The sequence below is a fragment of the Marmota flaviventris genome, chromosome 4 (assembly GCF_047511675.1).
Source record: "Marmota flaviventris isolate mMarFla1 chromosome 4, mMarFla1.hap1, whole genome shotgun sequence".
NCBI classification, from domain to species: Eukaryota; Metazoa; Chordata; class Mammalia; order Rodentia; family Sciuridae; genus Marmota; species Marmota flaviventris.
Window position 1 is genome coordinate 106,969,576 of NC_092501.1, and position 25,014 is coordinate 106,994,589.

Sequence of the window (25,014 nt, forward strand, 5' to 3'; positions counted from 1 at the left end):
TTCCTAATTCTTTAGTATTTAAGACTGAATTTCTCCTGTTAATTATTTTTAATAGTTTGCAAAAATTTTAATAGTTTGCATGTGAACTTCAATACTTTAAATCCTCTTTTCAATTTAGGACTTAGTGTTTGCCTTTTTCTTTCATTGCATCATGAAACTTCATAAACACAGACCATTTTATTGGTGGTCACTTGTCTACTTAGCATGTTTGAATTTACCATGATGAGTTCAGAATGTTGTCTGCTGAACTGATACTTCCCTCCTCAGCTTAATAGGCTTTGGATATTACTATTATTGAAGGTATGTTAAATATCCTTAAAGGACTGGAGGAATTTATGCAGTCCTTTAGTGTTCATTCAGTGGTATTAAGACAAACATCTGTTAAAAGTAGAAATTCAACTCAAACTACTCAGGTTAATAAGAAACATTTATTGGTATAATAATGGGTAGTCTGACATAAACACAAAAGCACAGTTGGCAGCTCTTCCTTGAGAGAATAAGAAGCAGAGATTGACTTTCCATGGGATTCATTTGTAATTCTTCTCTTTCAGGATATCTTGGATTCATTCTCCTTAATGTTAGGGAAATTTTCTATCAAATTATGAAGTCTATATCTCATGATTTGTTCTAATACACTACTGATTCAAATATTGTCAAATTTTCACCTGCAGAAACTGTTTGTCAGTACCACTAGTGCAATAGCAAAATGAGGCAATATTAGCTGTAGTCTGAAGAGTGTTTGGAACCAAATCAACCTGAAGGGCACAAACTTTTTATTAAGGTAATTCCAAGGTGACAAAAAATAAATCACATGGAGGCAATTAGACCTCTTCATATCTTATTTAGAGCATCAAGATTAAAATAAGCAATGTTTTAAATTTATTGTGTTTAATTGAATTTCTGAACTACTTTCAGATTTACCACCAAATCCATGAAAATAAGGAATGCCATAATGCAAAGTGGAAAGCTAATGATTATCTTGGTAAACTGACCTGGCTTTGAATCTTAGATCATTCATTATCTTTGAAAACTTGGAAGTAATGTTAATCTCCCTTTAATCTTAATTCTTTTTCATCTAGCTCACTATCATGAGAATTAAATAACAGTATATGTAAATAATATACTGTAGTGAATAATTTAGTGTGACTTTTAAAATGTGATGTAATTGATTTATTTTTTATTCAATCTTGAAAGCATAGTTGTTGTTTTTTTCCTATACTATACTATGCTATTTGAAAGTATATTGTATTATGGCTCAATATATCACAAGAAGTACTAACGTCATGGGTTTTTACCAATCAGCAAAGTCCACTTAAGAACATCAAGTGAGACTTTAAGTTTACTTTGTTCACAGAAAATGCTCCCAGTATGACCTTGGATTCAGTGTACCTACTGACAAGTTCTCACCTCTGATGAAACAAGGAGAGAGCAGTGGTCCCAGGAGATCACAGAGGCTAAAAGTTCTTGTTCTTTTTGACAGTATTTTTTGTCCCACAGGAAAGGTGAAGGTATTTCATGTTCTAAAAATGAGTTCACAGAAAAGGGTACTGGTGAGAAATGTGTTAGTTTATTACTGTACACTGACTTGTCTTTAGAAAAATAGCCTTCCATATCTACATACTTGGAGTTGAAACCTTTCAGAAATACTAACTTTCCACAAACTATCACATATTTTCTTATAAGTTTCTTTCTTCAAACTACTGAAATTACTTTAAGTCAAACTAGGAGCTGAAAATTTTTATGGGCATTTTCTGATGATAAACTCCATGTTCTCCCACAATTTAATGATATAAGATTGTATAAATTCACATAGACTCTCTAAACAAAAAAATAATAATTCTTTGGTTTCTGAAATATTTTCACTCCATTAAAATTAATTTTAGTTGATCATTTCTTGATTGATGTTAGTTTTATATGCTTTAAACAATATGTATTTTATTATTTTCTTTTATGTTATTTTTAATAAGATTGTTCAAAATCTATTTTTAATAAAAAAATCTTGTAAAATAAAAATGAAAGTGCCCATGTTTATTGCCATAACTACCTAAATAACTTGTTCTTTGAGGTTATTTCATCACTTGGTACATGAACAAATCTACAACACACTTAGAAAATTACTATTACCCATGATTTCAAAAGATTAATTCTAATAGCATTTTCTAGTAATATTGCAATATCTACAATGAGGAAGAGAAATAAGTTTTATGATTCCTAGATACCATCATCTATGATCAAATATATATTTGCATATCTTCCAGAAAATGCATACATTTTTAACCACCTGATAGAATTCCAAATTAATTATTTTGGAACTGTATTTCATTCAGTTTTATATATTTTGTCTAGTTCGTGAAACAAAATAAATTTTGTTCTGAATGTTTCAATTAAAATCTCACCGTATTAACTTCTATGTTTTAAAAATTTCTAGTTTTATATTGTGATTTTGCTATCCTTTTAAGTACTTACAATTTAAAATAGAAGATTTTTATTAAGATTATTGACCTTGTCTCAAAATTCCTGTGAACAATTAGTAACTGGACAGATGAAATAATGAACAAATTATATTTTTATTTTTTAATTATAAATATTTTTTGTACTTGAAGTAAAGCACACACATTATCACCATATCTATTCTAAGTGTATAGAAGTGACATTGTTCACTCAGATTATTTGTACAACCATCATCACCAATCACCTCCAGAAATCATTTTACCTTCTACAACTGAAACTCTGTACCTATGAAAAAGTAATTCTATTTTCCACTCCCTCCAGCTCCCAACAGCCAGTATTCTTCCTTCTGTCAATATAAATTTAACTACTTTAAGCAAGTCAATTAAGAAAAATCATATGGTATCCTTTTATTATATGAATGGCTTATTTTACTTGGCATAAATTCCCCAGGGGTTATCTATATTGTGGCATATATCAGAATTTTATCCCTTCTTAAGGTTGAACAGTATCCCATTTTTGATGTATATATTACATTTTTTTGTGTGAACATTCATTCATTGGTGAATACTTAGGATTTTTCGACTCTGGTTATTATGCGAATACTGTTATGATCATATGTACATATACTTCCACAAGTCCCTGTTTTCAAGTTTCAGAGGAATGAATTGAGAAGTAGAATCATTGAATCTTATGGCAATTCTCTTTTCTATATTTTAAGGAAATGTCTTTATGGTTAGTCTAATTAGTCAATGGTATCATGGCCTATTGTGAACTGTGACTTATACAGAATAGACACTACTTACCTTCTCAAGAATGCTGATTTTTATTTATCATGACATTCTTTACAGTGTTAATAAAATAAGTGTCTTTAGGATTCTGCTGGAAAACTTGGGCAGGAATTAGCTTTTTTCGTCACAATCAATTCATTCTAAAATGCCTACAACTTTAAATTTCCTCTCTTTCTCAGTTTTTCTACATATATCCTCAGATATCCATCTCATTTACTAAACTCCAAATATGTGTCAATATATAGGAGACATTGGCAGCAGTCTTAAAAGGAGTTTAATTGTTTAATACTAGTTATTATTCTAGGCGCCAGAGAAAATAAGCTTCATGTTGACATGACCTCTACCTCTTGGTAAAAGTCATCTCTAGTATGAGTCCCAAGGCTGGTTGGTAGAACCACTCCCATCAGAAACAGTATCAGGTGCAATCATCAGCTTCTTTCCATTGGTTTTTCTGTTTTATTCTTTCCCAATAGAAAAAGGGACAGTGTACAGGAAGTGGCTCAAACAAAGCTATCAGCAATAGTTTGCTTTCATAATTCATAGCATTACTGCTCTGTGGGGCACATTGGAATATTCAAACCAATAAAGAAGGTTAGAAGTAAATAGAGCACATCAAAATAAAATATAATAAGATTTACAAAATCTGAATATATTTAGGTATTATAAATTTTAAACATTTACTTGTTTCTCAAATTATTGAGGCATTTCCCAAGTCATTTAATATGACATAACATATTTATAATTAAAATACTTTTCTATTTGAGTACACTGATTTTATTATATTAGAGCAAGATAAAAGTTTAGTTATTCAGTTCCAAAGCAAAAGCCTATATTCTTATATTGAACCAAATATATAAGGCAACAGAGTCTCAGTTTTCTGTCCTCTAATAACAATATTATCAAGGTAGAATATGCCAAGACAACATGTTTTGTTTAAGATTAACAGATAAGGTTTAATATCATGATGAATGTTATATTACTGACACGGTTTCCTTGGTGTTGAATCAGACAATCAGCCCTCTAATCCCTGGTGAGAAGAGTGGCCTCCCAGTGGCAGCTTGGATTGCTAAAGTGTACCAGGGCCCAATTGCATCAACAACACCTGCTGATGCCTCTATCCGAATGTTAGCAGGTGTCCTGGACTGGGGGACAGGCGGTGAACATAGGTAGTGGCTGTGCAGAGCCCATGACAGCATGACTGAGCCTGAGGCACAATGAACTAGTGTCCTGAGGAACCAAGGCCCATCGACCTGTCACACTGTGACAGCTTCGCCAGGGACCGGTGTAAATGTCTGTTGCAGGAACCTGGTCCACACAGCATCTTAGCTCAGAAGCCCCAGCTATCCACATTCCTAACACCTCAACCTCCCACTTCCCCAGGAACAGCAGGAAAGTGGAAGTGAGCCAGGCCTGAATGGGATCCCAAGGCTAATCAATATCACTGATACTTTTTAAAATCCTGATTAGCATAAAATTGGACCAAGACTATTAGTATGTTTCCAAACTCTTGCTAGAATAAATTTGAAACAATAGCATATGTATGCTTCCAAACCCTGAAACCCTGATTAACATAAATTTGGACCAACTGCATTGACCCAAGCGCTGTATAAACCCCTAGATTAGCACATGCAAGCAACAACCTCTCTTGGATCCCCTCTCACCCTGCAGGAGTTATGTTTCTATTCCCACACTTGAATAAATCCACTTTTAAACTCAGTCATCCTTGTCTGTGAATTTCAGTCTTCAAATTCACAAGGCAGTGAGCTTCCAGGAACTGGGGCAACACTGGAGGGCATAGCCCATCATTAAGAGCTGCAATGTTTCTCAGCTGCAGAGGCCTACAGCTTACCAGACCTCACTTGCCTGCACACATGAAGAAACTCCATTTCATTAACTTTAGAAATTTCAATAATATTTAGTGATGGTTTGGAATTAATATTACATATTCACAAGAATGATATTATATGTAGCTCTCACCAAAGAAGCAAAGTGTAGTTGACCTCCTACTTTCCAGACCTTGGGACTTTGTTACTGGTCAATATTTAAAGACCCAGATTTGGACCGTAATTATTTTCAGTTATGTTTCTTATAAATCAGCTTTTTCATCACAAATTTACATTACTATTTTTGAGTTTGAATATTGACTTTGAAAAATAAAAAAAATAGTTTAAAAATACCAGAGTTTTTAAATTTCACATATATTTCAATGTTATATTTGTAGTACAAATTCCACAAAACATACACTCAAAAATAGCTGAATTTGTTATCCATATTAGATATATGTATATAAACTTGTTTACCAGTCCACATATTCATTATGGCGATTTAGGTTTCAGGTTATATGTGGCTATTGTGTTGCAACAGGCAAATTCTGAAAACTAATATATAGGCTTGAGGTACACATATTCTTGTATTTAACCCAATGAGAAGAGATGAATGGCGTTTTAAATTTTATTTTAGTTATAGTTGCACACAATACCTTTATTTTATTTGTTTATTTTTATGTGGTGCCAAGGATCGAACATGCTAGCTCCTTGCACATGCTAGGCAAGTGGTCTACCTCTGAGCCTCGACTCCAGCCCCAAGAGATGAATGGCAGTTATACTTACCATCTTTACTTCTTACTCAATGTAGTAAGTTTCTATTCCTCTTATTTATGTGCAAATTATCTTTCTCAAAATTATCTTCCTTATATTCCTTATCATTTTGCACAGAATAGAAATTTTGATAAGATTCAAAATACCATGAAATAATAATTAAATATATTGTGTTAAAAGTAAAGGTTGTAAGTATTTAGATTACATAATTCTCCAATTACTCTCTGACATTGTACTCTCTGTGTGCTCAGTGGTTATTGTTGTTAGCTGGAAGATAATTTTTAAGTTAAGTAGTTAATAATTGCATCTTATGATGGAACTACTATATAAAGGCTTGATATTCATCATCTTCTCAACTCTGTAGTGAGTGGCTTCAGGTTGCCAAGCTAAAGTAATCCAAGGTGGAAATATTCACATCAAGACAATTAGCAAAGCTGCATCTGATAGCGTGATTCAATGTTTGTGATTGAATTCTAAACTTATGAAAATGATGGAGAAAATATTAATTATGCAGATTAGAATGAAATATTTGTCCTGCCTTTAGTAGTTACATTGTGAATGTCACATAAACAATTCAGAGAATTTTAAACACAGCCAATTAAAAACAATTCCTTTCTGGTTGAGATTAATTTCAATTCCTTACAATGGGAGTCATTTAATGATGGACAAGGAGAATATGCAGTTTCCCTAGCTGGGTTATGTGGACTGAGCACCTGACCACCTACTTATATATTTCATGAACCCTTGTAGCTATATTTGCATATATGGCAAAATCCTGAACTCTAGCATTCAAAGTATTTTTCTGGGTCACAGTATTTAATGGGTCCTGACTTTATGCATTTTAATTATTGATTCATTTAACTACATACGTTTTCATATGTGGATATTTTTATATTTCCTTTCACAGCTGGGCAAGTGGATTACATTGAATGCATAATTGCATAGCTCCTAGGAGTTAAAAGTAGGTGTAAATTGGGAATAACATAAGTATAGGCTTACAATATCTTAAGGCAGAAGCAATCTGGGAAATAATTAGCAATATATAATATAAATTATACATTAATATTATATAGTTGGATATATTTAATCTCATTGAGATTAGCAATGGATACATAGAACTATAATGTGTACATATCATATTTCTTACCACACTCAGTACTGAATCTCTTTGAATATTAAAGTATTTACTAAAACTCTTATTAATCAAAATAAGAGATAAAAATGTTGTAAAGGTTAGCTAGGTTATTTAATCGATATAGTCTGCAGAAAGAATTGAGAGGAAAATAACAGAGTTTTCATTGGGAAGATATTGAAGACTGGAGAAATTGAGAGATGGAAAAGTAAAAGTATGTAGAAGTATACAAGTCTATAAGGTTCTGTCCTTCATATGATTATTTCTACCCTGAATGAAATAGGTTAGGCACAGATTTAAACTTCCACATACTAAAGGTAAGAGATATCAATGCCCAAAGTACAATATTGATATTTTTAAATTTGATTATGTGAATTCTTAAAGCTATTTTGAAGTGTGTCATTTAGCCCATGGAGCCCAATTAGAGATAACTGTAATGTGGGTTCCATTACAATGTCAAGGACCTAATCACAGAACTGCCTCATGGATAAAGCCAGAAAAATGCTGTTGTTACTAACCCTTAAAGAAAACAGACTGTTTAATGCTTGGGTAACTGAAACGGGTTAACTGAGATGGAATAAGATGTGAACATTTCCAGAAGTTTGCCTATGGTGATTTTGGTGGATTGCTACTTGCAAAATGATTATGATTACCATGATGATGAGGGCGACAACTGTGACGATGAGGATGATGACAATGATTATTTTTTTCTTCACAGATTTATAATGCTAAGACAAACATCAAAATTTATGTTTTGTTCTCATTATATCATAGAATTAGATTCTCAAAGTTATGCAGTAGTCTTCTATTACATTGCTTTGATTAAAAATTAAACTTTATTTCATTTTCTGGTTGCTAGAGCAGGTATCAAAAGCAACTCTCATTTATTAAGATTTAAACAGAAATACTCATGGCAAAAGTTAATTTTGATGCTCTCTTATTGTCAAGGATGTATTTTTTTCAGTATGTGTGTATTTCACAATTTTGTATAAATTCACCATTAGATTTTGTGGTACCTTTTAAAATATTATATCATAAATTTTAGTTGTGGTAACAGAAAAGGTTGTTCAGCATACCTAAACCTGAATTGTCAGCTGTGGAGAGAGAAATATATTTTCATCAGTCAATGCATCAGAATATCTTTATTTATCTTTATTAGTTTTTAATGAAATTATAATCAATATAATTCAACAACTCTGGTTGTTCTTGGTATAATGTATATTGGACTGAAATAACGAAAGGCACTTCATAAGTCTGGGAAATCAGCTTATTGTATTTTGACATGACTGCTACCTCTTACATGAACAAAACCATTCATTTTAGCTTAATGTTTAAGATATTTTGTTAGTAATCTAATTTAAATGTATACTATATAAATTAAAACCCATAATTTCCAAACTTAGATTTTAAACAAACCGTATGAGTAGTGACTTTAGGAGAGTTCTCTTGAAATCCTTGAACCTCAGTCCTCTCCTTTTACTGTTTGTGCTTCTTAAGAATGATCCACACAAATATAACATCTACGATTATGGTTACTTTGATGTATCAACTGGACTGGCCATGGACTACTCAGCTTTAGGGTTAAATATTACTCTCAGTGTGTCTATAAAGGTGCTACTAGATGACATTAACATCTGATTCTTTAGACTGGGTGAAGCCAATTGACCTCCTCCATGTGTAGGGACCTCATCCAATCATATTAAAGCCAAATTAGAATAAAAAGAGTGAATGTCCCATAAGAGGGAACTGCTGTCTGACTTCCTTCAAATTGTAATGTAGTTTTTTTCTTGCCTTTAAACTACAACTGAAACATCAACACTTCCTGGATCTTGAACTGACTTGTCTTTGAATAGAAAGTAAGGGGATTACAGACAGAGAAAAAATATACAGTAAATAGGCAACAAAAAGTTAACAGAAGTAATCTTTTGCATTATGGAATACAGGAGGTGGTACAAAGGAGTAACAGAATAATTCCAGCTTCTAAATATACATTTCTATATTGATACTTATTAAACAATAAAAAAATTAATTGGTACTATGAAATAGTTATAGAGTTTAATAAAATAGGAAACATATGACATATATCTCAAAGTGATAGTAGAGAAATACATTGATTTAGAATCATATTCCTTATTATGGCATTAAGATAGCACATTAAAATAATTATTTGGAACCACACATGGTGTTGTATGCCTGCAATCCTAGTTACTGGGGAAGCTGAGCAAGGAAGATAGCAACTTTGGCAACTTCCTAAGACCTGTCTCAAAACAAAAAAATCAAAAAGGCTGGGGATGTAGCTTAGTGGTAGAATATTTGCCTAGTAAGTGCTAGGCCCTGGGTTCAATGCTCAGTACTGCAAAAAATAATTGGGTATTAATTCAGTATGTATACATCAGTGTCTTAATTATGTCGACTTTATTGAATAAAATTTTGATAACAAAAAAGAATGATCCATAAAATGCAGTATTTTGAGTCACATACAACATCAACAACAACAAAAAAAAAACATTTATCATAAAATGTCAATGAGGTTCAAAAAATCCTAGATAAAGATCCATGATTTTATAAACAATGTGAACAATATGAGAAAAGGAAAGATAAAATGGTCAGAAAATGCTTAAGTCCTACTAGAAAAACAAAGGGAGATAAAGATGGGTGACAAATCTTGTAATATGACAAAGAAGCTGTCTAAGCAATTCTGGGAGTTACATTAAATAACTGCCCAAAACATAAATACATAAATTGTAAAATCCCAAAGCTTTGGATAATCAAACCAAACAAATAACACAAATTGTAAAAAATGAAGAGAAATGAAACCTATAAGAGATGAAAATTTTAAATATGTGTGTGTGTGTGTGTGTGTGTGTATATATATATATATATATATATATATATATATATATAGTTGTTGTTGTTTTCAGTAAGGCATTTTTCACTCCAAATTTCAAAATTTTAGGAAACAATTCTGCTAAATAAATTGTCTAAAGCCTGAATATGGCATGAGAAAAACAGTTCTAAATCAACAAATATTGATTAAAGGCTTAGTTCTTCTACTAGCATTAAGCAATAAATGAGTATTTTTGGCTCAAATATAATAAATTTTTCCTCTGCACAATAGATTGCTTAATATTTTACTTGATTAAAGAATATGTTAGTGTGTCTTAAAAATTATTTCAAAAAGTGTTTCTTAAGCATCACCCAGATTTGTTCAACATATTTAATGCATTGCTCTGTTCATCCAAGCTACAAATGGTTGCTAGAATTTAGAATTGTATGAATGAACTTCCTCATAGTGCATTTGTAACTCTAGCCTCTATTTATCTGAGATTTAAATGTATTTTCATAATTCTTTGTTTTGTAAATTGAAGGTTAAATGATCACTCAAAAATATGTACCTTCCAAGATGGTATTTTTCAATCAATGACTTTAATTCAGTGTAATTTCAGTCTCAATTACTTTGTAGAAATGAAATTGCTTTCTACTTTAAACAGTTTACTTCTATGTGGCATAAATGTCAAATGATGAAAATACCCTCCTACATACAAAAGAAGGTAATGTTAGGGGTCATCCTGATTTAAGGCTAATAGGAGAACTAAATTATTCTTGCCATTAATGCCAATGCTACAGTGGTAATTACCATATAACATGGAGTGAAATTATAGTGTGAGAACAATTTTCTACTGAGTTGATTACCACCTAGATTCACTGCTTTGTAATTAGTTAAGTAGTAGCAAGCAACATTTGAAGAAAAGAGAAACTAGGTTGTATTCCTTTAAGAATACATGAATGACTAAATTCCTGAGAAACAAAAACCAGAAGTGTACTTCCATCATAGAATTTAATATCATAAAAATATTAATATATGAGAATATAAAGTATAATTTCAAAGCATACATACTATTAAATGTGCAGATAATAACTTTAGCAAATGAAATATTTTTCTTTACTTTGGGCAAGGAATAATATATTTTGGAAATATGCATTTTTCCTGAATGTCCTTTTACTTATAATCCTACTTAACAAAGGATTGCTTGTTTTTTTTTTTTTAATATTTTACATAAGGTTTAAAGTAATCTTTAATTTATTTAAAGAATGCAATTCTTCAAAAATTTATTTAATAAGTACTTATTATTAAATAAGTAATGTGCATGTAGTATGAAAAATGGAAATATACTTTTGCTATATTGATATTATTTTTATGTTAAAATACTAGCAGTTTTTTTCAAATTATTAGTTTTAAAAGATCATTAAACACTATGAATGCCATATAAATTTCCATGAACATGTTTATAGAATAAATAGCCAATCCATGTTATTAAAGCTATACTTCCAGTGTTATTGTGTGTATAAACTGAAGAGAATATAAAATAAATTACCAAAGTAACCTTCCCTTGACACACAAACAGATATAAATCTTAACTCATAAATTTAAATGAATAAATCATAGCTCTTTCTGTGAATGATGTCAAGATAAATGAGAAATAATTTAATACAGGTTATTATGTTTCATGAGAAATTTTCAGTATCAATTAATAATATTGCAGAGAAGGAGTAAATTACTGTAATGTTCTTTGAGCAGTCATTATGTTTCAGAAGTTAAATTAGAGAGTTTATGTCTATTATGACTTGACTTATCACATAGTTATTAGATCTCATTACAGGATAGCAGAAATAACCATCTTACATGGTATAAGCACCTTGAATATATAAATTGTATTGTATAATTTTTTTTTAATCCATCACTTTGTGATTAGATTTTTCAGAATGTCTTGTTATGAAGTAGAAAAAAATTTATCCTTTAGTTATGCATATCAGAGTGAAGGTCCAGATAAATGTCTTTCTATAAATTATCTACATATTATAATAGATCAAACACATTTAAATCATTTTGAAGGCTTAAATTTTCAAAAATTTTGTAAACAATAGTTGTTTTCATCTTCATTGTAATAAAATGTGTAGTGTACAACAATATGATTAATATATTAGATTTATTTGGTAATAATGTATCTAATATATTTGGTAAATTGTTAAAATTATAATTTTGACTTTTTGTTTTTTATCTTGAATTTTTTTTATTATATATGTAGAAGAATCTTTTGAGGGAAAACTTGGAAGCATGCAGCATCATTTAAACTGTATATTCTTGGAAGAAAAAAATATGCTTGACTTGACATGTTGCTTTCTTATGGTGTCTCCTTGGCCAATAACTTAACGTTTTTAATCCTTAATTTCCCCGCTTATAAAATGGAACTTGACACAAATTTTCCTAGAGAGACTTTCCAAATAAGTACTTATTAAAACCTAGATAATTGGTTACAAACATTCTAATAATGATAAGAAAAAAACTCAGAATGAAAACAAAACAAAAAACCTCACTAAATGTGATTAAAATCACATTTAATTCAAATATATCATTGAAAATAATATATAACTTTTTTCATAATTCTTTTTTTTAATTTGAATGAAGCTCACAATAAATGTGAAAATGAACTTTCCCTGTTACAGAAACATAGTTATCAGTGACTTCTTCAAAGAAAATTTAGCAGCTAATGAAAAGTTGATCTTATGTTTTTAATATTTTACATAACACCAGCTGAGTTTTAATTTGAGTGTTAAATGTTGCTTGGTAGTTTTTAAAAGTGATTATTGTTAGCATTTTGTTATAATGATAGATTTCTATGTACCCTAAAAGCTGATTGTAAAAAAATTTGAGAATAGTAAGAAGTAAAAAACATTTCAGTATTGCATTTGGGTGTTTACATATTGTGCAAAAGTGTGAGACTGATACATTTCAATTCCAGAAATATATTTTAAGAATCTTCATTTAAATATGAATTCACTAATTGGTTTTGTAAGGAAAGAAAAAGTAATTTACTATCATTTTATTTTTAATTAATATAATGTATTTGCAGATGTGAAAGCTAACAAAGGTTACCTCATTAAAAGTGAAGAATACATTATTGTTGATTAGAGGCTATGAAGTGCAGGAGAGAGGGGATATAAGAGAGAAAGAGGGTGGATTACAGGTACAAAATACAGGTAAGAACATAGTATGGTGGTATAATTTAAAGCAATACTTTAAAATATATATAAAATGCAGAATATCTAATATCTAGGTTGATTCATCTCAAGAATTTATTATAAATTCTAAAGGCCCAAAATAGATTAAAATTATAAGAAGTTATAAAAAACATTTAATTGTTTCAGTCCGAATCTTATTTGACTTTGAAAATAAAGCAACACAGAAGGCTAAAATGTCTTGTGATATTGAAAAATAAAAATTGGTAGATGATTTTATTCATAAGTGCATAATAACTTTGATTAAAAACAGCAAGATAATTAAACAGCAATTAAGACAGTATTATATTTTCTGCATTATTAAACCAATTGCTATTTTTACATTCAGCATTATTAACTAAATTAAATCCAGTGTTCTAATTGTTATAGTATACTCTATATTACACAATAGATGGAATAGGAAAGTCAAATTAATTTTAAAAATAGTATCAGTACATAGAACAATGTCTGATACACATATTGTTGAATTTAAAAGAATATAAAATATTTTCCTGGATATAACAACATTAATAAATAGTTTTCAGGAAGAATTTTTTTGTTGTTTAAAAAGTCATCTTTGGTGACAGGGGAGGAAAAATTTTAGAAGTCTGGTAATGGAAAAGCAGAGATATTAGGGAAGACATATCTTTAGGAGGTTAGTAACAGAACATGATCATCAAACTATTAGGATGAAGATAAAAATGTGAACAGATATTGGATAAGATATATTTTATTAATGCAAAAATCAATGTGTCATACTGTTGGTTCAATACAAGAAGGTGATAAATGAAATGAGAAATCAAAGATATTTTTTACATTTATGCACTAAAAATGATTTAAAATGTTTGTATGACATGACATGACTATTAGCTGATATGGAGAACTCTAGATACTGACTTGGAGGATAAAAATATAATGAAGAAATAAAAATTTTATATTTAGACATGTCAAACATGGGTATAGTACGTGGATAAAAATTTAAATTTTAAAATTTAAAGATAAAATTTAGGTATCTGAAATTTAAACTGAAATTCTCTCAAGTTAGGGAGAAAATATATTAGTAAGAAAAATCCTATTTTGCACCAGGAAAAGTATTCAAGTTGAATAGTAAAAGAGGTTTTGTTAGGAGAGCAAGAAGGTTTCTCTAGTAAGGCTGGAAACTAAGGAATATTGGTGATTCACAAGTCAAGAATTAGAGGGATATGAAAATGTACAAAATAGTATTGTATGCACAGGGAGAGAAAAGTCAATAGTGTATGTAAATATGCACACACAAATACACACACGTACTTTGAGTATATATGAGAAAAAGAACTTATTTGTAATAAAATGTGGGACCAAAATAAGAGTCTTTGAACTTTTTTATTTTTAAAATTAAAGGAAATGAGATCTTATAGTACTTTTAATCCTTGTGATTCAAATGAGTTAATAGAAAATTTAAAATTCTTTTCAATGTGCATGTAAAATATATTTGATTAAACTATGATTGAACAATATTTTTTTTCAAATTTAATTGTGATTATGAGTATAGGTTGTAACCTAATTAAGATGACACATTTAGCAGAGATGGGTAATAGCCCACTTTTGCATAAAACCCTGGAAGATATATTTTTTATTTATGCCAAGTTTTATAATTTTATGCACAAGAAATGAACACATAGAGCTGAAATGTATACTGGCAAATTGACACTGAAATCATTCAAATCAATAAAATAAGTTAAAAATAAAAATACATTTTTTAAACACTCAACTACTGGAAGCCTTCTGTGCAGGAGTAAAAGAGAAGTGAGATTCCTACATAAATAATTTTGCTATACAAATAATAAATTCCTTGGGAGATTTTCCAGTACCTCATCCACAATCCATCATGGTCCTAGAATCTGAGCAACAATTTGTGAACAAAGACTGGAATAGTTGATTAAAAACTATCATCCTATGATATGCTGTCTACATAATATTTACTTTTAATATAATGATATAGACAGGTTAGAAGTAAAACAAAGGAAAAGATGTATCATGTAACATAATTAAAAACAAGAAGGGGTGTATATATATTAATGTTCTATAAACTTTGAAGTAAAGAAAACTGACAAAAAATAGAAGCATTAATAACAACATACAAATTAATCTCCAAGAAGACAATATTAATAATCACAATAACAAACCTAAAAGTGTATGCAACAAACAGCAGAATTTGTCAAGCAAAACTGCTAGAAATTAAAGGAAGAATAGCAAATCAGGGCTGGGGATCTAGCTCAGTGGTAGACCTCTTGCCTAACTTGTGCAAGCCCCTGGGTTCAATCCTAAGCACCACAAAGAAGAAAGAAAGAAAGGGGGGGGAGAAGGGAGGGCTGAAGGGGAGGAGGGAGGGGAGAAGGGGAGGGGGGAAGGAGGGAGAGAGGGGCAAATCAACAATTATATGTGTCGATTTCAATAACTATCTTTCATAAGATCCAGAACAACTAGAAAGAAATAATCAAAGGTATGTAATAGCTTAACTAAAAGCATCAATCTATTGTAAATAGTTGGAATTTATTGAAAACACATTCACCAACAGAATACATATTCTTTTCAAGTGTACATGGAACAAAAATGATAACCCCTCATCCTGGTTCATTAAATTAACCTCAAAGAGCTGAAATTATAAACTATGTTCTCTACCTATAATGCAATCAAACTAAAATAAATATCAGAAAGACCATAGGAAAAGTTATAAGCATAGTGGAAGAGACACATAAGTTTATATAAAATAAAATATATTAAAAATATAAAATTTAAGAACAACAGAAAAATACCAGAATTTGGAATTTCTAGTTTATTTATTTACTTATTTTGAAAATATTTTATAATTAGATTCATTGTTAAATTATGGGGAAAGATACCTGAACTATAATTTTTATTAAGTTATAAAAAATCTGAAATATAGTTCTTCCATTAAAAATATGGACACTTAAAATATTTTTACCCAAATTGTTTTGCATACTTAAATTATGTTGTATTTTACTCATTCTATAATGTAACACTTAAACTTTGTAAGTTCTACAGTGTACATATTTTAAATATTTCCAAAAAAAAATACCATTATTTCATAATTCTGAGTCTTCACTTTTAAATGAGATGAAATAATCGGCGATCTCATTTGGGTATGAAGTCAACTAACTTATTCTACTGACATACATTCTGTAATTGTCACAAATGATACATATCCCTTTCTTCAAATGAGACAAACAAACATTTTCTATCTTTCTAAAAACTTAAAAATATTATATTACTAATATGGTTTTACTCTTCTTTTTTATTTTTTACTTCTAAATTATGATTCATTTGCCTTTTTAAAATTTTTTATTTGTTTTAATTAGTTATACATGACAGTAGAATGCATTGATGGACTTCGATATGTCATACATAGATAGGATATAATTTCTCATTTTCTGACTATACATGTTGCAGAAACATATTGGGGATTCATTTGTCTTTTGTGTTTCTTTGAGATTCAGTAAATATGATCAGTTACCTGAATAATATTGACAAATAACAGATTATTATTATGGTTTTGGGAATTTGAGGTTTCTGTATTCAGAAAAGCAAAGGCATTTAACTCCTGGGCATTCATGGTATATTTGGATTATTTTGTTCCATTACATTTCATGTGTTTTTCTTCTGTATTATTTTTGTTTTCAAGTATGAAGCCCTTATGGAGATGTACATTGGTCTGATTTAGTCTACCATTAATGGTTTCTTCAAATTTATTTTTGTTTTGTAATCTTCAGGATAAGGAAAATTATTAATGTTCTGATGGGTTGTTTTTGTCACTATCATAAATGTCTTTTTCTTAAGCTTTGTTTTATAATGAAATTTTACATTGTTGAGAGCCGCAGCCAAGGCGGGATGGCGCCTGGCGTTTTGCCAGGGGGAGTGGTTGAGAGGTGGCACCAGGGAGCCATTAGGTTGGTGATTGTTGAGTTCTGCGGAGTTCCCATTAAGTTCTGGTTGAGCTCTTGTAGTTTCTGCAGAGTTAGCGTGGGTTTGGAAATAAAGTTCATTCCTGCTTCAATCTACAAGTGGCTCGTGACCTCCTGGTTATTTGTGCCCAGCCAGACTGCAGCATTACATAATGTCAGAAAAGTAGGAATGCGTTGTTTCATTATGTATTACAATGAATGAAAACATCAAAACTATATCCACAAATAAATATAGAGCAAAATTCCATGAATGAAATAAATAAAAAGGAGAAAAATTAAGTATGTCTTAGATGTATGATATACAATATTAGTTGTTGAGTAATAATTAGATTTTTGTCCATATTTTTAAAAAATATCTTATTTTCAATTCTACAATATTGAAAAGATAATAATACAAATTTCTTTGTTTATAAAATGATGCAGAAGAGAAAAAAATGGATAGAAGTATAGAGAAATGACAATACTGGGTGCTGTGTCCTTGAAGGTACATTATACTTTATTATCTTTGTTTTTAAATGAGCTGTCATTGAATTAATAAACTGTTCATGCTAAAAGTTAAATTTTTAAAGAACTTTACTGTTTTCAATATATTTAACTGCAGCTTTTTTCTTCTTTCCTTGGTAACACTGCTGAGGAGACACCAAGTTGTACTGCAGCAAACTATATCTTTCTTACGACTTACATGTGTGTACATGTCAATAAAAGGCATTTAAAAAATGTGTTTGTTACTGTTTTTAAAAAAAATGTGTATGTCCCAAACAAAATAAGTGAAAACAAATTAAATGGACATTTTAGGGCTTTAAACAAAAGCCCTAAAAAGTGTCACTTTCACCATTTTTCATTAAATTCAGAGAAATACAAATATCCCAAGTTCTCTATTACAGGTAAAAACTAGAAAAAGTTGATCTAAATGTAGTATATTAATATCTAGAGTATGGGAAGAGAGGGCAGGGAATAGAAGAAGGTTGAATAATGGGTACAGTTGGATATAAGGAATAAGTGCTACTGTTCTATAGCACTGTGGGGGGACTATATCACAGTAAATCATTATACTTTATGAAGTACTTGGAAAGGAGGAGCTCAGAAATTTCAGACATAGAAGATAAAGAGATAGAAATACTATCCGCTTTTCACTTTTTCCAAAGTTTTATCTTAATAAGAAACCACATCAAGAATGAGAAATGTGGGAGAAGAAGATGGCGGCGAGGGGAGTGCATTGCCCCCGTGTGCCGTGTCACTGTGTGGGAGAATGACGAGTCAGGAAGGCTAAAGGCTATCTTGTTAGGAATTTCCAGCAATAGTGGGGTGCTCCGGAACCTGAAGGAAGGATTTCTATCGCATGAGGATCGGCTACGGGGACTCAAACGCAAGAGATTTGTCGCACAGAGGGTAACACTGCTTATTCAGCAAATCGCCCCGCGGCTAGAGTCTGCAGCGCGCACTGGGAAACGAGGAGATAGCGACGCAGGGATACAGCGCTGCAGTTTCTGCCAGCCATGCAAGCACCGTACTCAGTGCTGAATTCTGGGTTCGAGACGGGGAAGGCAGCAGTCCAATTCGGCTCTCCACACCGGTCAGACCACAGAGGAGGCCAGTGGCCACCATCTTGGAGAGCTGACATCACCATCCCTGTTTTCGACTGACCGCAGCTCATTCAGCCATAGAAAAGGTAATTTCAGGCTGCCATTCGCCTGCAGCTTGCAGACAGATTACTCAGGCTCAGTGCTAAATAACCCGCGGAAACTGCTTCTTGGAGACTGCTCTTATCAGAGCATACACCGAGCACGGAGCGGCCGAGTTCCGGCTCCCAGAAATGCTCAGGCCCAGGGCTAAGGAGCCCGCGGAAACTGCTTCTCGGTCCAGGTCCTGCTGAGTACTGTGGAGGTAAATACCAACCAAGCCTTCGTGGGCAGTGGCAACAGGACTGAGACGGGGCCTGTGAGGGCCGGTCAGGACTCACCTGTTGCTTTGGTCACCCGGCAAAGGGAACGAAATGCTGCCATTCGCATAGGATACCAACATGACAGAGATCTGATGTCATCAGAAAGCGGCAGAGGAGAGAACTTCATCAATACCAGCGGCGACAGAAACAGTTGGTCTCCTGGTAGGGAGGGTGAGTCACAGACACCCAAGTCTCTCTCGCTTTGTTGTCGAGCCAGAGGGGAGGAGCCGGGCCTCCGCCCGCGCCCCTAGCAGGCCCAGTAGCTCGCTGGCGTAGTGGTCGCGTGACCCGAATTGGAGAGGGGGCGGAGTGGAGTTGCCACCAGCACCCGCAAGGGGGCAGACCTGCTACCCAGTGGTATGCGGGCGTGGTAGGAGGGGCAGGGCAGAGCCGCTGCCCTCGCCTGCAAGGTAAGCAGACCTGCGACAGACTGGCGGGTCAGGCCCAGCGGCCTGCCAGTGTGGCACACACATCACCCCAACTGGAGTAGGGGCAGAGCAGAGCCTTTGCCCGCGCCCAGATCAGGCCCCGCCGGTGCGGTGGTCACGTGACCCCAATTGGAGTGGGGGCAGAGCACAACCGCCACCTGTGCCCGCAGGGTGGGCAGACCTACGACCAACCTGCAGATCAGGCCCAGCAGTCCGCGGGTGTGGTAGGAGGGGCGGGACAGAGCCGCTGCCCGCGCCTGCAAGGTAGGCAGACCTGCAACCGACCGCCAGAACAGGCCCAGAGGTCCGCGGGCGTGGTAGACACCTCACACCAATTGGAGGAGGGGCAGAGCAGAGCCCGACCCTGCAAGGGAGATTTTTCAACTATACAAGAGCAATATAAATATATAGGGGAAAAAAACATTTCAAAAACACAGCAGTTTCACCAAACAGAAAGAAACGCAAGCAGTATGAAAATACAAGGAAAGAAAGGACCACAAGCAATGCAGGTCAACTCAACTTTAGAAGAGGTAACAGCTGCAGCAGATGGAATGTCAGATAAAGAATTCAGGATATACATGCTTCAGATGATCTGGAGTATCAAGGAAGACATTAGACAGCAAAATCAGACAATGAAAGATCACTTCGACAATGAATTATGCAAACAAATCCAGGAAGCAAAGGATAAATTATACAGGGAGATAGAGGTTATAAAAAACAAACAAACAGAAATCCTAGAAATGCAGGAAGCAATAAACCAACTTAAAAACTCAATTGAGAATACAAGCACAGTAGAACACTTAGAAGATAGAACATCAGACAATGAAGACAAAGTATTTCAACTTGAAAAGAACATAGACAGCTCAGCAAGACTGTTAAGAAACCATGAGCAGAACATCCAAGAAACATGGGATAACATTAAGAGACCAAACTTAAGAGTCATTGGGATACAGGAAGGTATAGAACTCCAAACCAAAGGAATGAGCAATCTATTCAATGAAATAATAAGAGAAAACTTCCCAGACTTGAAGAATGAGACAGAATCCCAAATCCTAGAAGCCTACAGGATGCTGAATATGCAAAATCATAAGAGATCCACACCTAGACACATTATAATGGAGATGCCCAACATACAGAATAAGGAGATAATTTTAAAAGCTACAAGAGATAGGAAGCAGATTACATTTAGGGGTAAGCCAATCAGGATAACAGCTGATCTTTCAACACAGACTCTGAAAGCTAGAAGATCCTGGAATAACATATTTCAAACACTGAAAGAAAATGGGTTCCAACCAAGAATTGTGTATCCAGCGAAATTAAGATTCAGGATGGAAGATGAAATTAGAACCTTCCACAATAAACAAAAGTTAAAAGAATTTGCAGCTAGAAAACCATCTCTTCAAACCATCCTCGGCAAAACATTACAGGAAGAGGAAATGGAAAATAACAATGAAAACCAACAGTAGGAGGTAGGACAGTAAAGGGGGCGAACATAACCAAAGAGGAAAACAAACCATGTTTAGTAACAGAAATAAATAAATATGGCTGGAAGAACAACCCATATCTCAATAATAACCCTAAATGTTAATGGCTTAAACTCACCAATTAAGAGACACAGGCTAGTACAATGGATCACAAAACAAGACCCAACAATATGCTGCCTACAGGAGACGCATTTGATAGGAAAAGACATACATAGGCTGAAGGTGAAAGGTTGGGAAAAATCATATCACTCATATGGACTTCGGAAACAAGCAGGAGTGTCCATACTCATATCAAATAAAATAGACTTCAAGCCCAAGTTAATCAAAAGGGATAAAGAGGGACACTACATACTGCTTAAGGGAACCTTACACCAACAAGACATAACAATCATAAATATATATGCCCCAAACAATGGTGCAGCTATGTTCATCAAACAAACTCTTCTCAAGTTCAAGAGTCTAATAGACCACCATACAATAATCATGGGAGACTTCAACACACCTCTCTCGCCACTGGACAGATCTTCCAAACAAAAGTTGAATAAGGAAACTATAGAACTCAATAACACAATTAATAACCTAGACTTAATTGACATATATAGAATATACCACCCAACATCAAGCAGTTACACTTTTTTCTCAGCAGCACATGGATCCTTCTCAAAAATAGATCATATATTGTGTCACAGGGCAACTCTTAGATAATATAAAGGAGTAGAGATAATACCATGCATCTTATCTGATCATAATGGAATGAAAATGAAAATCAACGATAAAAGAAGGAAGGAAAAAGCATACATCACTTGGAGAATGAACAATAGGTTACTGAATGATCAATGGGTTATAGAAGACATCAAGGAGGAAATTAAAAAATTCTTAGAGTTAAATGAAAACACAGACACAACATATCGGAATCTACGGGACACATTGAAAGCAGTTCTAAGAGGAAAATTCATTACTTGGAGTCCATTCCTTAAAAAAAAGAAAAAAAACAACAAATAAATGATCTCATACTTCATCTCAAAATCCTAGAAAAAGAAGAGCAAAACAACAGCAAAAGAAGTAGAAGGCAAGAAATAATTAAAATCAGAGCTGAAATTAATGAAATCGAAACAAAAGAAATAATTGAAAAAATTGACAAAACTAAAAGTTGGTTCTTTGAAAAATTAAACAAAATCGACAGACCCTTAGCCATGCTAGCGAAGAGAAGAAGAGAGAGAACTCAAATTACTAGCATACGGGATGAAAAAGGCAATATCACAACAGACACTTCAGAAATATAGAAGATAATCAAAAATTATTTTGAATCCTTATACTCCAATAAATTAGAAGATAGTGAAGGCATAGATAAATTTCTTAAGTCATATGATCTGCCCAGATTGAGTCAGGAGGATATAGACAACCTAAACAGACCAATATCAATTGAGGAAATAGAAGAAACCATCAAAAGACTACCAACTGAGAAAAGCCCTGGACCGGATGGGTATACAGCAGAGTTTTACAAAACCTTTAAAGAGGAACTAATACCAATACTTTTCAAGCTACTTCAGGAAATAGAAAAAGAGGGAGAACTTCCAAATTCATTCTACGACGCCAACATCACCCTGATACCTAAACCAGACAAAGACACTTCAAAGAAAGAAAACTACAGACCAATATCTCTAATGAACCTAGATGCAAAAATCCTCAATAAAATTCTGGCGAATCGGATACAAAAACATATCAAAAAAATTGTGCACCATGATCAAGTAGGATTCATCCCTGGGATGCAAGGCTGGTTCAATATACGGAAATCAATAAATGTTATTCACCACATCAATAGACTTAAAAATAAGAACCATATGATCATCTCGATAGATGCGGAAAAAGCATTCGACAAAGTACAGCATCCCTTTATGTTCAAAACTCTAGAAAAACTAGGGATAACAGGAACATACCTCAATATTGTAAAAGCAATCTATGCTAAGCCTCAGGCTAGCATCATTCTGAATGGAGAAAAACTGAAGGCATTCCCTCTAAAATCTGGAACAAGACAGGGATGCGCTCTCTCTCCACTTCTGTTCAACATAGTTCTCGAAACACTGGCCAGAGCAATTAGACAGACGAAAGAAATTAAATGCATGAAAATAGGGAAAGAGGAAATTAAATTATCACTATTTGCAGTTGACATGATTCTATACCTAGCAGACCCAAAAGGGTCTACAAAGAAACTATTAGAGCTAATAAATGAATTCAGCAAAGTGGCAGGATATAAAATCAACACGCATAAATCAAAGGCATTCCTGTATATCAGTGACAAATCCTCTGAAATGGAAATGAGGACAACCACTCCATTCACAATATCTTCAAAAAAAAATAAAATACTTGGGAATTCAACCTAACAAAAGAGGTGAAAGTCTTATATAATGAAAACTACAGAACCCTAAAGAGAGAAATAGAAGAAGATCTTAGAAGATGGAAAAATATACCCTGTTCATGGATAGGCAGAACTAACATCATCAAAATGGCGATACTACCAAAAGTTCTCTATAGGTTTAATGCAATGCCAATCAAAATCCCAACGGCATTTCTTGTAGAAATAGAGAAAGCAATCATGAAATTCATATGGAAAAATAAAAGACCCAGAATAGCAAAAACAATGCTAAGCAGGAAGTGTGAATCAGGCGGTATAGCGATACCAGACTTCAAACTATACTACAGAGCAATAGTAACAAAAACAGCATGGTACTGGTACCAAAACAGGCGGGTGGACCAATGGTACAGAATAGAGGACACAGAAACCAATCCACAAAACTACAACTACCTTATATTTGATAAAGGGGCTAAAAGCATGCAATGGAGGAAGGATAGCATCTTCAACAAATGGTGCTGGGAAAACTGGAAATCCATATGCAACAAAATGAAACTGAATCCCTTTCTCTTGCCATGCACAAAAGTTAATTCAAAACGGATCAAGGAGCTTGATATCAAATCAGAGATACGCCGTCTGATAGAAGAAAAACTTGGCTACGATCTACATATGGTGGGGTTGGGCTCCAAATTCCTCAATAGGACACCCATAGCACAAAAGTTAATAACTAGAATCAACAAATGGGACTTACTCAAACTAAAAAGTTTTTTCTCAGCAAAATAAACAATAAGAGAGGTCAATAGGGAGCCTACATCCTGGGAACAAATCTTTACTCCTCACACTTCAGATAGAGCCCTAATATCCAGAGTATACAAAGAACTCAAAAAATTAGACAATAAGAGAACAAACAACCCAATCAACAAATGGGCCAAGGAACTGAACAGACACTTCTCAGAGGAGGACATACAGTCAATCAACAAGTACATGAAAAAATGCTCAACATCTCTAGCTGTCAGAGAAATGCAAATCAAAACCACCCTAAGATACCATCTCACTCCAGTAAGATTGGCAGCCATTAGGAAGTCAAACAACAACAAGTGCTGGCGAGGATGTGGGGAAAAGGGTACACTTGTACATTGCTGGTGGGACTGCAAATTGGTGCAGCCAATTTGGAAAGTAGTATGGAGATTTCTTGGAAAGCTGGGAATGGAGCCACCATTTGACCCAGCTATTCCCCTTCTTGGTCTATTCCCTAAAGACCTAAAAAGAGCATGCTACAGGGACACTGCTACATCGATGTTCATAGCAGCACAATTCACAATAGCTAGACTGTGGAACCAACCTAGATGCCCTTCAATAGACGAATGGATAAAAAAAATGTGGCATTTATACACAATGGAGTATTACTCTGCATTAAAAAATGACAAAATCATAGAATTTGCAGGGAAATGGATGGCATTAGAGCAGATTATGCTAAGTGAAGCTAGCCAATCCCTAAAAAACAAATGCCAAATGTCTTCTTTGATATAAGGAGAGTAACTAAGAACAGAGTAGGGACGAAGAGCAGGTGAAGAAGATTAACATTAAACAGGGATGAGAGGTGGGAGGGAAAGGGAGAGAGTAGGGAAATTGCATGGAAATGGAAGGAGACCCTCAGGGTTATACAAAAGTACATATAAGAGGAAGTGAGGGGAAAGGGAAAATAATACAAGGGGGAGAAATGAATGACAGTAGAGGGGGTAGAGAGAGAAGAGGGGAGGGGAGGGGAGGGGAGGGGGGATAGTAGAGGATAGGAAAGGCAGCAGAACACAACAGACACTAGT